Here is a 15,212-nt window from a genome sequence, read left to right as displayed (position 1 = left end):
ATCATGCACAATTTCTCGGTTCTTGTTGACATACTTGGTTTTGTCCTTGTTGGAGGTAGGGCCTTTTTTATGTCCTTCTGAAGAGTGAGTTCACCCTTCTTGACCATAAATTCCTCTATGTAGATGGCTTGTGTGATCATGTCTTCAAAGGTGCATGGACCTTGAAGTTGGACTCTATACCTAAAATTAGGTAGGAGATTATCAGTTAAGATGTCAAGCTTTTCTGTCTCTAGAATCTTGCATAATTATTTAGTGTATAGTTGTCACCACCTCTAGAGGAATGTGAGAAAAGGTTCCCCAACTTTCTGCTTAAGATTACATAAATCTTGAATATTGACAGGGTGTTGAATGTTATGAGAATATTGCTAGATAAACAAGTTGGCAATTTTGTTAAATGTCTTGATACTAGGAGGCAAGTGTGAGAATCACTCCAAATCTTGACCACCTAGACTTCTGGGGAATAAATGCATAAGATAGGTCTAGTTATGCATGAATTCCATAGATAATGCACCAAATTCCCATAGGTGATCTTGGGGACTAGTGGTTCCAAAGTATTTTTCATACTTAGGTAGTTCTACTCCTCTTGGAAAAGGAGGCATGTCTATGCTCTTGTCAAATTGAAATGGACAAAGAGTGTCTACAGTGTACATTTTAGTAGGTTTGTCCTTCTCTTGCATCATCTGAGCTAGTTGGTCTTGCATAATTTATAGTTGTTTTTGGAGTTTGGAAGTCTCAGTTTCCTCTTCAGGCATGATGATGGTTTCTACATTGAAATCAAATGGTAGCTTAGCTGTCTCTTAGGCAAGTTTGAGAAAGTACTTTTCTTTCTCTTCATTAAGTAGAATTCCCATGACCTTTTGAAAGCTTTTGTCTCTTTGACATTTTTCTATGTGTTCAAGAAGTATTTCCACCTCTTCCTCTTCCTCATTAGTGTCATGGTCTTTCTCTTTGTCATTCCTAGGTGGTTCTTGATGTCTGCTATGACTACCATGTTTAGATTCATGATTAGTCATTGTAGGAACATGTTTAGTTTTAGTATGTTGTGATTTGAAAGGTCCTTTGAGAAGGAAGTTTGACATTTCATTTAGAAATACAAGACCTCTATTTGTCTAAGGATCATCTTGATACAAAGGGTTCCTGGTTTGTCACAAATTTATGGAGAATGTTTGCTCGACTCGAGGTGACCTCACGGGTGAGGGAGATCATGAAGATGCCTCACTAGATGAAAGGGATGTAGACCATCTAACAAAAGTAAGGAAACCTCTACCATGACCTTGCCTAATTCTAAGAGGATAAAACATGTTGCTACTTCTTGTTGCGATAGTCATAGACAAGGACAAGAAGCAAGAACTTGGACAAGGACTGCACTAGAACTTAGTGTCAATAGGACAAGATAAGAGTGTTGTATACTAGGGCATGAATAGTCTAATTTTAAGGCTAGGATAGCCAAGATTATGACTATTGTAACATAGAGTATGACAAGAACTAAAGAAAAAGAATCAAGACAACTAAAAGACATGACTAGTCAAAGCACGAATCAAAAATCTTTAGCTAAGCTAAATGCCACTATTTGGGACTATTTATAGATAGAGAAGGAACAAATCAATGTAGGAAATAAACTAGACATAGAACATAGATTGCTCAAATAATCTGATTTGATAGTTTTAAAACAAGGTCTCACATGAAGATCCTCTGTGAGGTACACAAGAGAGTACACTAGGGGATGTGAAATCTTAGAATAGAAATTTGAAATTGCACAAGGATGTGCTCCAAGCTACATGAAGAAATGAACAATTTGGAAAAAGAAAACAACAAGATCTCATACAGATCTATGAAATTTCTTGCATGAGGATCTGGATAGGCTTGCATGAAGAGGTGACTACTTGCACGAAATGTTGCAAGGTTGCACATGAAATTTAGAACTAGAATAACAATAGGATTGGATTTCAACGAGATTTTCAATGGGTTTGGTCATTTCTAGATAGATTGTATTTTTTTTGACTGATAATCAACAGATTGTAGGGTTGAGTTCTAGATTTGTGAAAGTAATGTTGGGTTTCAAGCAAGACAAAGTGTTTTCAACAAAATGCAGGAAGCAAGCAGTAGTCAAATGCAATCCAACTGAGGGAAAAGCAACTCAGAGGGACGAGGGAGTCTTGAATTTTAGTTTGTTTAAGCAAGTTTAGACATGTTCCTAGAAATAAAAAATGGTAGGGAAGGAAAAACCTTTGTCCCACATCCTATGCGCATGCATGCACCTCACATAGTTGTGTCACCCCTTAGAGAGTGCTTGTATTTTTGGTGTATTCAGAGGACTCAATAGTATAAACTAAATGAGCACCCTTATAGTAGGGGACAAGCATGTATACCACCTTCAAATTTCTAGTAGCATGCCTATGGTGAGTTTTACATGAGAGATTCTTCCCGCTTCTTGCACAAAGATTATGCCTCCTTTCAAAGGTGAACTGGGTAGCTTCTAACTAAAGGTTTTTACTAGGCTTCTATTCATAGTAATTCCTGGTGGCTTTGCAAGTGCAGTTGAGACTAGTAGCCCACACCATCATCTAAGAGTGCACACACTTGCTTAGCAAGACTAGGGTTAGCACTAACTAGTGCAACAGATAGAGCTTCCCCTTGATAAACAATATCAAGAATCAAGGGAAAGAAATTAATCTGGATTTGAAGTCTTTTTCTCTACAAAGCATCTTGGTTATAGTGAGTTGGAATCTTTAGTGAAAGGAGTGTGCTCACTTGGCTCATTCCCAAAGGTTGGATCACTTTGATAAGCCCTCTAGAGGATTGACTCAGACTGGTGGTTTGGATCTAAGGGTTCAAGTTTCTCATTTACCTCAAGGAGAAAGAGCATAATCCTCTACCTTATCACCTCACCCAAACACAAAGAATATGTTAATTACTAACTTAGCTTAATCAATCTAGACTTGTCCTTTCTCAAGATTCCATTTCCCTAAAAGGAAATCATCATCCCTTCATAGAAAAGGACTCATACTAGAGAACCACTAAGCTACTTGCCTCCCTTGGAATGTCATCTTTCAGAAGTGTCTAGGTGTATAATTCACCCTTGGTCATGACTCCAAGTAGTGAAGAGCATAATCCCCTATTCTTCTATCTTGCACCCTAAGAAGTTCATAAGCCCTAATTAGACTATGTATATAAAATAGGAAAAAAGACACATTGTTTTGTGGGTTTTAATGCTTTCTTCGACAAACGTATCTTCGAAAATTGTCCTGCAAACAAATAGTCAATTCATGTCTGAATGGTTTGTATAAGGAATCTTCTCCAAACATCCTACAGACAACTATTAAGCTACAAAAAACTAGAAAAATAGAACAGTAATGCTTTAGGGAAAAACATGTCAGTAAAAGATAATGAACAACATGCTAAAAAATAACAAAATTAACCTTGTTGTTTTAGGATTTTGTGCAAAATCTTGTATAGGACTATGCAAGATCTTTCACTGACCTATGTGAGAAAATGAGGTGCCACGCAAAGATTTGCATAATTAGAAACTTTTTTGAGTGAGAAAGTTTACAGACACGTGTGAAACCCTTCAAATCTTCATGTGAAAATGAAATTTCTCACACAAAAATTTGGGAATCTATATGGAACAATATGACAAAACAATAAAAATGATAGAAATTGATGCAAATGAGGCCATAAAAAATAATTTTCTTGGCCCCACGGTGGGTGCTAGAAATGTATATGTAGAATGTGGCCTCAGACTACACACACACACACACACACACACACACACACACACACACACACTTCAATGTGGTCCTTACCTATGAATTCATCTTGGAATGAACATGGGATAGTTCATCCAAGAGGTCCAAAAATGTGACCCATTTCCTTCTATCTAGAAGGATTTTGCCTATTTATGCTCTTAGATTTGAGGTACAAGCAACTAGACCATTCTAGAATGAAGGAATTTGAATACAATTAAGTCTATATTGAATGTAATTATTCTATATGAGGTATGCAATTATTTTAAGAACATATAAAAGAAACTAAATTATATGTTTGTATACTAAAGCTATATGATATTTAATCTAAGAAATGAAAGCTTATGCTAATAATGAGTGAGTGAGTGCACAATTCAACAGAGATTCGATACTAATTCAATTCAACCTCCATAATGAGGAATTATGAGTCTCTTAAATAGAATCTAAGAATGGATCAATGGTTGAGATCAACTCAGATGAATGGTTATGATTAGATAGAAGATTTAGTTAAGATGGAAACTTCCTTGTGCAGGTGAACTTAACTATTTCATATCTAAGTCTGATAAGTAGTTAACTGAACTTGTCAAAAGTGTGAGAGCAAGTTAACTAGATTGATTCCAATTTTGAGAAGTAGTTCACTCAGAGCTTCCATTTAGAACTAAAGAGAGGATTTTGAAGATATTATTTAATTTAATAAATGAGAAATGACCTCATAAATGCTTTTTCTATTTAATTGAATAATCACATTCAATTAATTAAAGTAAGCATAGTTATTAAATTAAACAAATTTAATCTCTTTGTACATTAGTCTTGGGTGATAATTTAATTTAATTAAAGTATAAATACTTCAAATTAAATTAAATCTAAATCAGTAGGTTTAATGTGACTAATATGAGTAAATACTTTGGGAATTAAATAAAGAGTATATGATGAATGCAGATTTAGGGTTTTCTACATTTGACAATTAAGTCAGGTAGAGAGTATTAGAATAAGAATTGTCTAGTGACATAGGACTTAGGATTGATTGAAATAGACTAGAATTGGTGGTCATGGAAATGAGCCAATTTTGGGGTATTACAAGAAGTGACTCCTCATAATGTTGGGTATTGAAGAACAATGGACAAGTTGAATTTTTCTTGAAGTTTTATAGATATGAAATTACACACAAACACCTATTGTTGTGACTAAATTTTTGACATGGGTTTTGTCATTTTCTTAAAAAATCTCTAAATGGTGTCATCTTTTTATTCTTGAAGGGTTCCTATGTATCTTCTTAACTCAAGTGGCTTCAAACTATCATTTTTCCTAAAATGGTTTGATTTTCATTGATTTCACAATGTATTTTGATACATCTTCATGACCTAGGTAAAAAATTAATATATCTATTTGTCTCTCTTTGTGAAGTCATAAGTTTGTCTTTATTCAAGCTTTGGGTCCTCTATTGTTTTGACTTTTTTTGTTCTATTTCATAACATAGGGTTTATATATTGATATTTTCTAGCATAAATCTAACATAGATTTAATGGTTCTTATAGATAATGATTCCCTTTATAGAAATAAAACACCATTAAATATGGTCAACTTAAAATATGGATTATCCTTTGGATGATAATGTTTCTCCAATATGGTTCTTAATCACAATTTTATTAGCTCTTTGAGAAACCATCTATAGTTGATCTCTTCACAAAACCCCAAACCCTTCTCCAAAATAAAACCTTCATAACTTATGTATCCATCAAATTAATCATCATAAACATAGAAGGAAAAATGAAATTATAAACAAAAAATTTCAAAAAATATTCTCATAAGAGAATCAACTTAGAGAAAGAAATTAACTTGTACTTATAAAAATCTTTCATTCCTTCATGCCATAAATCTCCAAAATTGACAATCGTTAACCCTTAATAAATAAAAAAGTAGTACTAGAGGGATAATGAGTACAATAAACACTTTATCAATCACTACATCTATATAGACATACTCAAACTCTTCTTTTAGACACATGAAATTATTCCATTCCATACACCAACATTTTTAAGATTTCTCTTGACAACAAGAATATTTGTACAATATTTTAAGCCTCTCCTACCTAGCTTGACAGCCTTCCCTCCTCAATTTAGGTAAATAAATGAGGCATATTTTTCAATGAATTTCCATTAAGGTACCTATAATTTTTTTCCTTAATAGCCTGATTCCCATGATAAATTTTATTTCATTTCTCTTACTTTTAAAAATACTAGCTATAATTAGGATTTCTCCATCCACATAATTGCTATAACATGAAATACCAAAAATGAACTTAAGTTTGTCTAATGTTCACAAATATGTTTAAAACATCTAGCTAAAAAAATTGATAGTTTGGAGGTGATAAATTGAATGTGAAATATCACTCACAATATATAAATATATAAAGATATTATGTATAATTCACTTTAGAAGATAGATATGTAATTAACACTAGCACATGTTTTGCAAACTAATATTTATTTAGTCTAATGTTTCAAAATAATTAAATATTGATGCACTAAAGAAAAATAGTAATAGACTCATATATTGAAGTCTTGCTAACTAAAGATGCAGTTATGCACTATGATCTATAGATAGTTCAAATTGGTTTTATTCGAGTCACTATGGAAATGAATGCAAAAATAGATTGAGCATGAATACTTCATTTAGAAACCTTTTCATACTATTCAAGAATGGTGGTATTTCCCTCAATTCACATTATTTTTATGATCATTAATTATATTCACCAAAATAGTAAAATTGTGATTGGTGCATTAAGATGTCTCAAAAGCATAGGAAGTAGGAAAGCTCAATGATCTACTTTATAGGGTATACACTATGACTTTGAAAATATCTTTGCTAATCTACACTAAGCTTTCCTTATTTTATGGATTTCCATTTACTCTCTGTTCCTTTTTTCCTCTCTAACATTGCAATTCTATGCCTTACCTTGATGCACCCTTCTATGTGGAAGAAAGGTGAACTTCTATGGCTCGATATGATTTAAGCTTCCACATATTCATGTACATATTGTATTACTAGAAGCCCAAATGAATTCCTCACCATAATTTTTCTTTATGCTAACATAGAGAGAAGACTTAGTTCCTTTCTTCCTCTTCAACATTGCAATTATTTCTTCCTTTCTTTCTTAGTAAATACATTTTGCACAGATCATGTGATCATTTTATTATAATTTAAAATCCTCCTAGATTCATGCTAGAGATGCAAGAAGGAATGTAAGGCTGAAGTGGTGCTATCAAGCCCCTTAGGAAATTTTATCATTCTTGCATTATTAACTAGACAATATGCCATTATTGGCTCTAAAAGATGCCAATTAACTTTAATTGGTGTCTTTATGCCTTCTTCCATGTCAGAAGCCTTCAAGAGGTTTTTTATTCTTTAAGAGCTTTGAGGGGTTCCCCTCCACCACAATATTTGAAAAACTATAGATGCTTTGGGGAAATAAATCAATATATATTGAAGCCTATAAATTTGTTAAACATTCATTATATGTGCAAAAGTAAATAGTAGAAATATAACATTCTATATACAAGAATAATAATATTTTTACATGAAAAATATTCAATGTGGGAAAAACCACATTGAAAAATCTCTCGCTATATGAACACTAGATACATAATTTTAGGCTCTAGACAAAGGAATCTTGTTGATCCTAACTTGATTTTTATGCTAACATGTTCAACCTTAGGGAAATATGCAATAGAATTGTAGACTAAATATTGCTTCTTCAAGATAAGATATAACACATTCTTTTGAATGATAACTATAGTGCATTATTGTAAACATGAGAAACTAACATCAGTAGTACTCATCTAGAATTGTGTACCATCATACACCAGAAAAGAAAAAGAAAACATTATTAAATTAGGATTCAGAAATGAATATATATTTTGTCTCTTGTTGCGCCCTTGTTATCTATGTCTCTATAGTGATTTTTTTTAATGAAATGTTTTCTTATTATTATATATATTATATAATTCATTTGATTTGTTTAGATGCCACCCTTATTGAAGAGACACTAGTATTTAATTATTTAATTATTTTTTATTATATACAAGATACTACTAATGCTTGTATGTTTATATTTGATATAATCATATAGCCTGAATATTTGTCTATAAAGAAATTCCATGCCTAATAATATGAACCTAGAATAAAATAAGGTGGCAATTGCTAGATTGTGGTCTCATTTCAAAAGAAAAGGTGATGGAAAATGTTATCATCCTTGCAAAAAATGCAAGGGCTTAAAGAATCAAAGAATCCTATTCACAAAAGCTCAAAGATATTGTAGGAAACATGATCGCATTGACGGGAGAAAGGATTTTTTTTCCTTTGGTGAATCTGGATTTTGAACAGGTGGAACATGGAGGTGTGAATTTTGAAGTAGAATTTAATGCTTCTGTGAAAAAAGATGATCATGAACTAGAGAACACAATTAAAGATGTTGGTATTGGCATAGCTGATAATGTGCCAGAGAACATGATTAAAGAAGATGTTACTAGTGCAACTTATGGAGATGATGAAGATGATGATAGTAGTTCATCTAATGATGATGATAAAGAGAACCTTGATATACCTATAATTGAAAAGGCATGTGAACTCCTGTACCAAGGCCCCCAAACCACACTTCTCTCTGTTGTATTATTGTTGGTAAAATTCAAAGTTATAAATGGTATATCCAATGTAGCAATCTCATGTATACTAAGGTATAGTGTCATTTTTTTCATCTTATATTAATAGTTTTTTTCCATACGTTGATAGGTGAGTGTTTGTTACCACCATCAAACATTCTACCTTGCTTTTATCAAGAATTATTGGCCATTATGAAAGATATTGGAATGGATTATCAAAAAATACATCCATGTCCCAATGATCATATATATATCATAAAAAATTAATTTGTAACATTAGTAGACATTGATCAAATAAAATAACTAAAAAGGTTCCTTACAAGGGTCTTTGATACATTCCCATTATTCCACATCTACAACGATTATTTAGGTGCACTAGCTTGGCACAATTTATGGATTACCTTGCATGCAATAGAAGTCAAGATGATATTATGTGAGTGTTTGTAGATGGTTTTGAATTTAAGGACATAGAAGATAGGTGGCTAGTATTTAAAGAAGAACCTCATAATCTGAAGCTTTCATTGGTAGTAGACAGTGTCAATCCACTTGGGAAGATGAGATATGTTTACTCAATCTAGCTTGTTTTTGTTATTAACAATAAAATTCCTCCTTGGATATCCATAAAAAAGGAACATATAATGTTAGCAATGATTATACCAAGTATTTTTTCATTTAATAGTCATCTAAATTAATTTATAAATACAATATCAAAAGGACCATAATAATTATGTTTTTTTTATTTTCATTCAATTAGGTAAATACCAAGTAAAAGATATGAATGTATATATTGAGTCCTTGATTGATGAGTTGTTGGAGTTATGAAATGGGGTCACAATGTATGACATCTATAGATCAATTGGTGAAAGACAAATTCAATTCTGTGCAATGCTTGTATTGAAAATACATGATGCCCCTTGACTAACACATTTTTATGGTAAGTAAGATTATTAACACATATTTTTGGTATGTAATAGTGTTAACTCATTTTCGTTGTATTTTTAAGTTGTGCATGATAATTGTAAATATGAATCTTCTAGTACACATGTCATCAAATCATACATGATCTTGTAGGTCTTTAGACAAAGAGAGAATTTTCATGTCTAATTTATGGTCTAAAAATAAAATCTCATCATTCAAAAAGTTTAGGAAAGTAGGTGTTGGATGAGCATAGACACTTTCTCCACAAAAAGCATAAATCTTGTCATTTCATCAAGGTAATGGCATTCCATCTGATGCAAGTTTTTATGTGAAATTAAAATTTGGATATTACCTTTTGTTTAGTAATGATGTAATTGATGTTTGTGAAGGTCATCAAAGAATTTATAAGAAACTTCCAAAAAGACTTAAAATCTATCCTAGGCAATTTAGTAGTAATCGTCCGTTTGTTTGATGTTATGCATATTTGAAAGAATGTAATAGAGACACTATGGAAAATATTGAATGGAAGGCATGACAAAGAAAAATTGGCCAAAAATTGTAATGATATTGATGAATCCAACATGCATTGAAGTTTTTCCTTAAATCAAATAGCAATAGAAACTAGATTAATACAAGTGTCATTCCTTGGTTATTAACATAGAAGCAAACTGATGCCATATTTCAAGGCATAAAAAGAAAAAAAAAAACTAAATTTCCCATAGGATTTTAGGTCAAGGTTGAAAATGCATGATTGGCATACCTTCATCAAGGTAAGTCATGTTCTTCTCTATTTACAAATTTTTTTGTAAAACATCATGTACTTTTCGTTGTTTTATTTTATAATATATTGAAAAAATCATTTTATTATTATTATTGTAGTATGTTCTTCCTCTATCTCTTCAACACAACTTTGACAACATAAGTGTCAAACAAGTTATATATGATCTTGGGAAATACTTGAGGTTGAAAATGTTATTTGTTAGATTTGTTCTATAGATATTATTTTTGTATCTTGTTCTTCTTTTTTTGTAATTTCTTATATAATTTTTTGTAGAGTCTCATTAATATGTGTTAACATGATGAATATCTTCTAGGTGGTTGTCATATAAAGAAAATTTTAAAAAGGCATAAAGCATTAGAAGAGAAAAAATCCTCAACTTTTGTGTGAGATGCAAAAGTGTCCACCTTTAACTTATTTTAATGCACAAGAATACTACCTCATACATCTATTTGAGGAGACTGAATTGTGTGGACCTATACCAACTAAGTCAATGCAAATGTTTGAGAGGCACTTAAATTTTTTGAAGGGTTTAGTTCAACAATGGTCAAGGAATATATGGCATACCAAACCATGATGTATATTAGTGAATATCTTCCCAAGTTTACATCAAAGATCCATGTAGATCAAATTTGGGATCCCAACTCCATTAAAAAATTCATAGGGGAGTACTTGATGGGGGTAGGTAGATTGAGGAAAGTGAGAGGTAATTATAAGGTGTTATTATAGTTAATTAATTCTTATCCATATCAATATAAGTTTTTTCTAACTAGTCTATGTATTTTATATAGTTGCTCATGAGTGGGATGCACTTCATTTTTATATTGAAATTTTTTTTGATTGGATGATGGTATGGATTGAATGATCTCAATAAAATTTCCACTCATTAGCATGAAAAGGTGTTGCTTCACTAGTTAAAGAATCTCATAATAATGGAGATTCCAATGTTCTACCAATGGTAAATGATCTAGAAAATAGTTTAAGAGGTGGAAAGGAATGTATAAGTTAATCTATCACAACCCATTTTTTTACTATCAACTCACTAATGGATGCATAATTTTGACATGTTTTAAAAATAACAAGTCAAGCACCACAAAGCTATGTACTAAAATGGTCATAAATTTTACATAAAAAAGGTTGATGACAATAAGAGAACTTATGATTATGGGATAACTACATTCTTTGAGGTCATCAATATTTTGTCTAGAAACAACATATATCCTCAACAATATAAAAATAGATACTATGGCATTTTGGATTATATAATTGAGTGCAACTTTAATTTCTTCAAACTAGTTCTATTTGTTTTGAAATGATATAGGCTACAAATGAATCAAAATGATCTTGATAGAACTATTATTGAACATGATGATGGATTTATAGTGGTTAATATAAGGTCATTTGAGCCAGTTGGAAATGAGCCCTATTTTCTTTGAAGCCAATGTGAGAAAGCATTTTACTTTAGCATTTCACATAAATTGGGCTGGTCATTTGTCATTAGACATGATCCAAGAGGAAGATCGGTAAAGTTTATATAATTTGATTGAAGAAGAAGATACCTAAGAATTGGTAGACAGAGTAGATGATAATAATGATGGAAAATATGAAGAAGGAGATGATGATGATTTCAAAGATGTCCATGATGATGGTGGCAGTGGTGGTGGTGATGATGATGATGATGATGATGTTTTTGTTGTTGTTGATGATGATGGTGCTCGTGATGGTGATGGTGGTGGTGGTGATGGTGGAAATGATGATGATGGAAGTGATGGTGATGGTGATGGTGATGGTGATGGTGATGGTGATGGTGATGATGATGATGATGATGATGATGATGGTCATAGTGATGATCATGATAATGAGGATGGTCATTGTGATGATATTGATGATGATGGAAATAATGATGATATGAACAAACAAGATGATCGATGACATGATCAATGCAAATGTATTCATTTTTTATTAGGTTCAAATATTTGTTATGATTCTCAATTCTTGGTGTTGATTACTTATAATATATATTTTTCAAAGGTAACAAATTAAAAGTAAACAATGATTATGATAAATGCATATTGTTAATTTTATGTTCTATATAATTTTTTAGCAGAAGTATTATGTAATTTGTAACTAACTTTAGATAAATGATTTATATATGTAGGAAACTATACCCCTTTGATGAGGATTGTACATAGTGACATTGATCAAGAGGTATAAGTTTATTATATGTTTTCTTTCTCTTTACCTTCAACATTATATTTAGGAAAACTTCATCAATATTAGCCTCATTTTATAGAAAAATATTTTTTCTCCTTCAAGTATATCTCTCATTTGATGGGCTACAAGTACCATTAAATAGGTATCTATCATATTTGTCTTCCTCGAGTGAGGAAAATGTGAGAATAAAAGAGGATAGTGAGACCTATAGTAGATCTATGAAAGAGAGACAAATTAGAGGTCAAAATATTAGAAGAAAACTCAATAAATGCATGTAGTTTTTCCTTGCTCAAGGGGGGTCATGTTGTTATGATAATGGTAAATGGTCCATCTCATCGAAATGCATAGGCATCCAACTACTACAATCACTTAGTAAATAGGATCAAATACTAAATAAATAGTTCACTCCATCAAACCAAGAAAGCAATAGAACTAATATAACCCCCCATAATGCTAAGAGGTAAGACATGAACACTAAAATTGAATGCAATATCTCCTATAGAAAGAATTAGGAACACAAAGTGCAAAAGAAGTACAAATAACTATAATGGCACGTGTCATCAAATTATCATGAGGCTAATATCGTGGAAGGAAAACTCACTTGAAAAAGGAAGATGGTGAACATGGCCAACATGAAACCCCACAAGGCACTTTATAATGTGGTATGAGTATAATAAAACACAAAGATGTCCAATATCTAGAAATGCAAGGGAGAAATGCAAAAATACTACAAAAGGATATCAACAAAGATCAAAATAGACATAAGGGTGATACAAAGATAATACAACCCATGAAAAGGAATTTGAAATAATAAAATCAATTTTTAGACGTGAAACAACCAAGATATCTGTCAGAATGCAAAAATGAAAAAAAATGAATGAGATGTGCCTAGAGCAAAATTTGGAAAATAGAATGTCTCAAGATATGTCCCCTAGAGTGTGAAATAGAACCTTTGACTTTGACTACATAAACTAGAAAGAAGATAGCATCAAAAGTCCAAATAAACAACACCATTAGAATAGTATTAAAACTAGCTTCCCCGTGATGTTTTGTTTGTGTAAAACAGACTCTAGATGAGCAAGTTATCACCAAAAAACCATAGGTAGGTCAAAAAAGTGCTGGAAAAGTATAACAAAATCACTACCTCAAGATCCATGCCAAAATTCACCACGAAGCATGCCCACTAGCACCAAAAATTACCTCACAATTCATTCCAAAACATTTTTTTTATTACCATACCAAAGTGCCTCAATTTTTGCACCAAAAAATCTCAACTTTTGTGTCTAAAAAATCTAAAGATGTGTACCAAAATCTTGATTTGCATGCTAAAAAATCTTAATTTGCTTATGAAAACATCTTGATTTTCATAAAAACCTCAATCTGTGTGCCCAAAAACCTCAATTTTTGTGCAAAAAAATACAAAATCATCACCTTAGAAAATGTGCCTAATCTAGGAGCAATATTTTTTTGTCTCAAATTCCAACTATGTCAAAATTGGACAAATTTTATATGAAAATAAGGGTTTTTGGGCACTTTGAGCTCAATGATGATGTCACTTTTTGCTTAGAGTGCACCAAAAATCAATGACCCCCTAAAATCCAATACAAAAATCCTCTAAAAAATGAAACCCTTTGAAATAAAAAGCATATATTTGAAATTCAATCCAAACCTCTCATAAATAAAATAGGGGCATGAAGATATGGAGCTCTAATACCATGTTGAAGTTGATAAAAGTTCAAACTCATAGCTCCCAAGAATCACCTACATGCAAATACCTATCACAAAAAGAGAGAAGAAAAAGCTATGGAGATTGGAATTTCTAAATCTATAGATGAGACATTCTTAATGAGCAAAAAGAAATATTTCTATTATCAAAAGTGAATTAATAAAATTACAAAGAGATCAATTCTTATAAGAGAAGATCAAAACCCTAAAAGATAAAGCCTAGATTGCAAGATAATAATCAATAAATTAATTCATTATTATATACCTAAAGTTTATCTTAAGTAAACTAGAGATAATAGGTGACATAATAATTAAATCAAAATTATTTAATTAACAAGGCAATATCTTATTACTATAACATATATTGCATAGCTCCATCATCATTACATGGTTTGGGCCTATTTTTCATGGATGACATAAAGGTCAGCTATAACAAATTTTTTAAAGTGATGGACTATGTAGGACCTTGTTACAACTACAATAATTGGATGCAAATAATTCAATAATAATAATAAAAGTATTCATCAATATGCAATAGCAAAAAATTATCTGTAATGGAAAGAAAATGATCAAAGTAAAAGACTTGATGTGTACATTGATGGAAGGCCAAAAGAAATAGGCAACATTGTAGGTTTAATAAATAGTATGCATCTTGGGTCAACTAATAAGAAACCCAATTGTATTTTCGAGGGGCATGAGGGAAATCATGTTTCTGTATGTGCAATAAAATCAATAAGTGTAGGGGAAGAGTTGCTAATAGGTTACAATTTAAAATGCATAGATACAAAGAAAGTTACTATCATCGCAATTGTAAGTACTATATGTGTAATATTTAAACTAATTAATTCTAATTAATAACTCTAATAAACAATATAATATTTTATTAATAATTTTTTTTGCTAAGTCAACTATTCCTTCATTATGTTGATTTATATATATTCTTTGTCACAGGGCCACATGGGTGATCCATTGGATGATAGAGGTAGGGATGTTGCTCTTGTCCCTTCTCCAGTGTAGGTAAGTCTTTTGTATAAAAATTGGTGCAATTGTCATTTTACAATATCTCATATTATTGTGTTATTTTCCTTAAGGTTTTGTACTTGTTTTGATTGTTTTACAGTTGTTTTTTGTCACAATTTGATACTTAGGAAAAGGGAAAAGAAAAAATTACATAAA

This window comes from Cupressus sempervirens, chromosome 8 (assembly GCF_028749045.1).
Source record: "Cupressus sempervirens isolate cs-2001-9-10 chromosome 8, ASM2874904v1, whole genome shotgun sequence".
Lineage (NCBI taxonomy): Eukaryota > Viridiplantae > Streptophyta > Pinopsida > Cupressales > Cupressaceae > Cupressus > Cupressus sempervirens.
The sequence above is the reverse complement of the archived record's forward strand: the minus strand, read 5'-3'. Positions refer to the sequence as shown.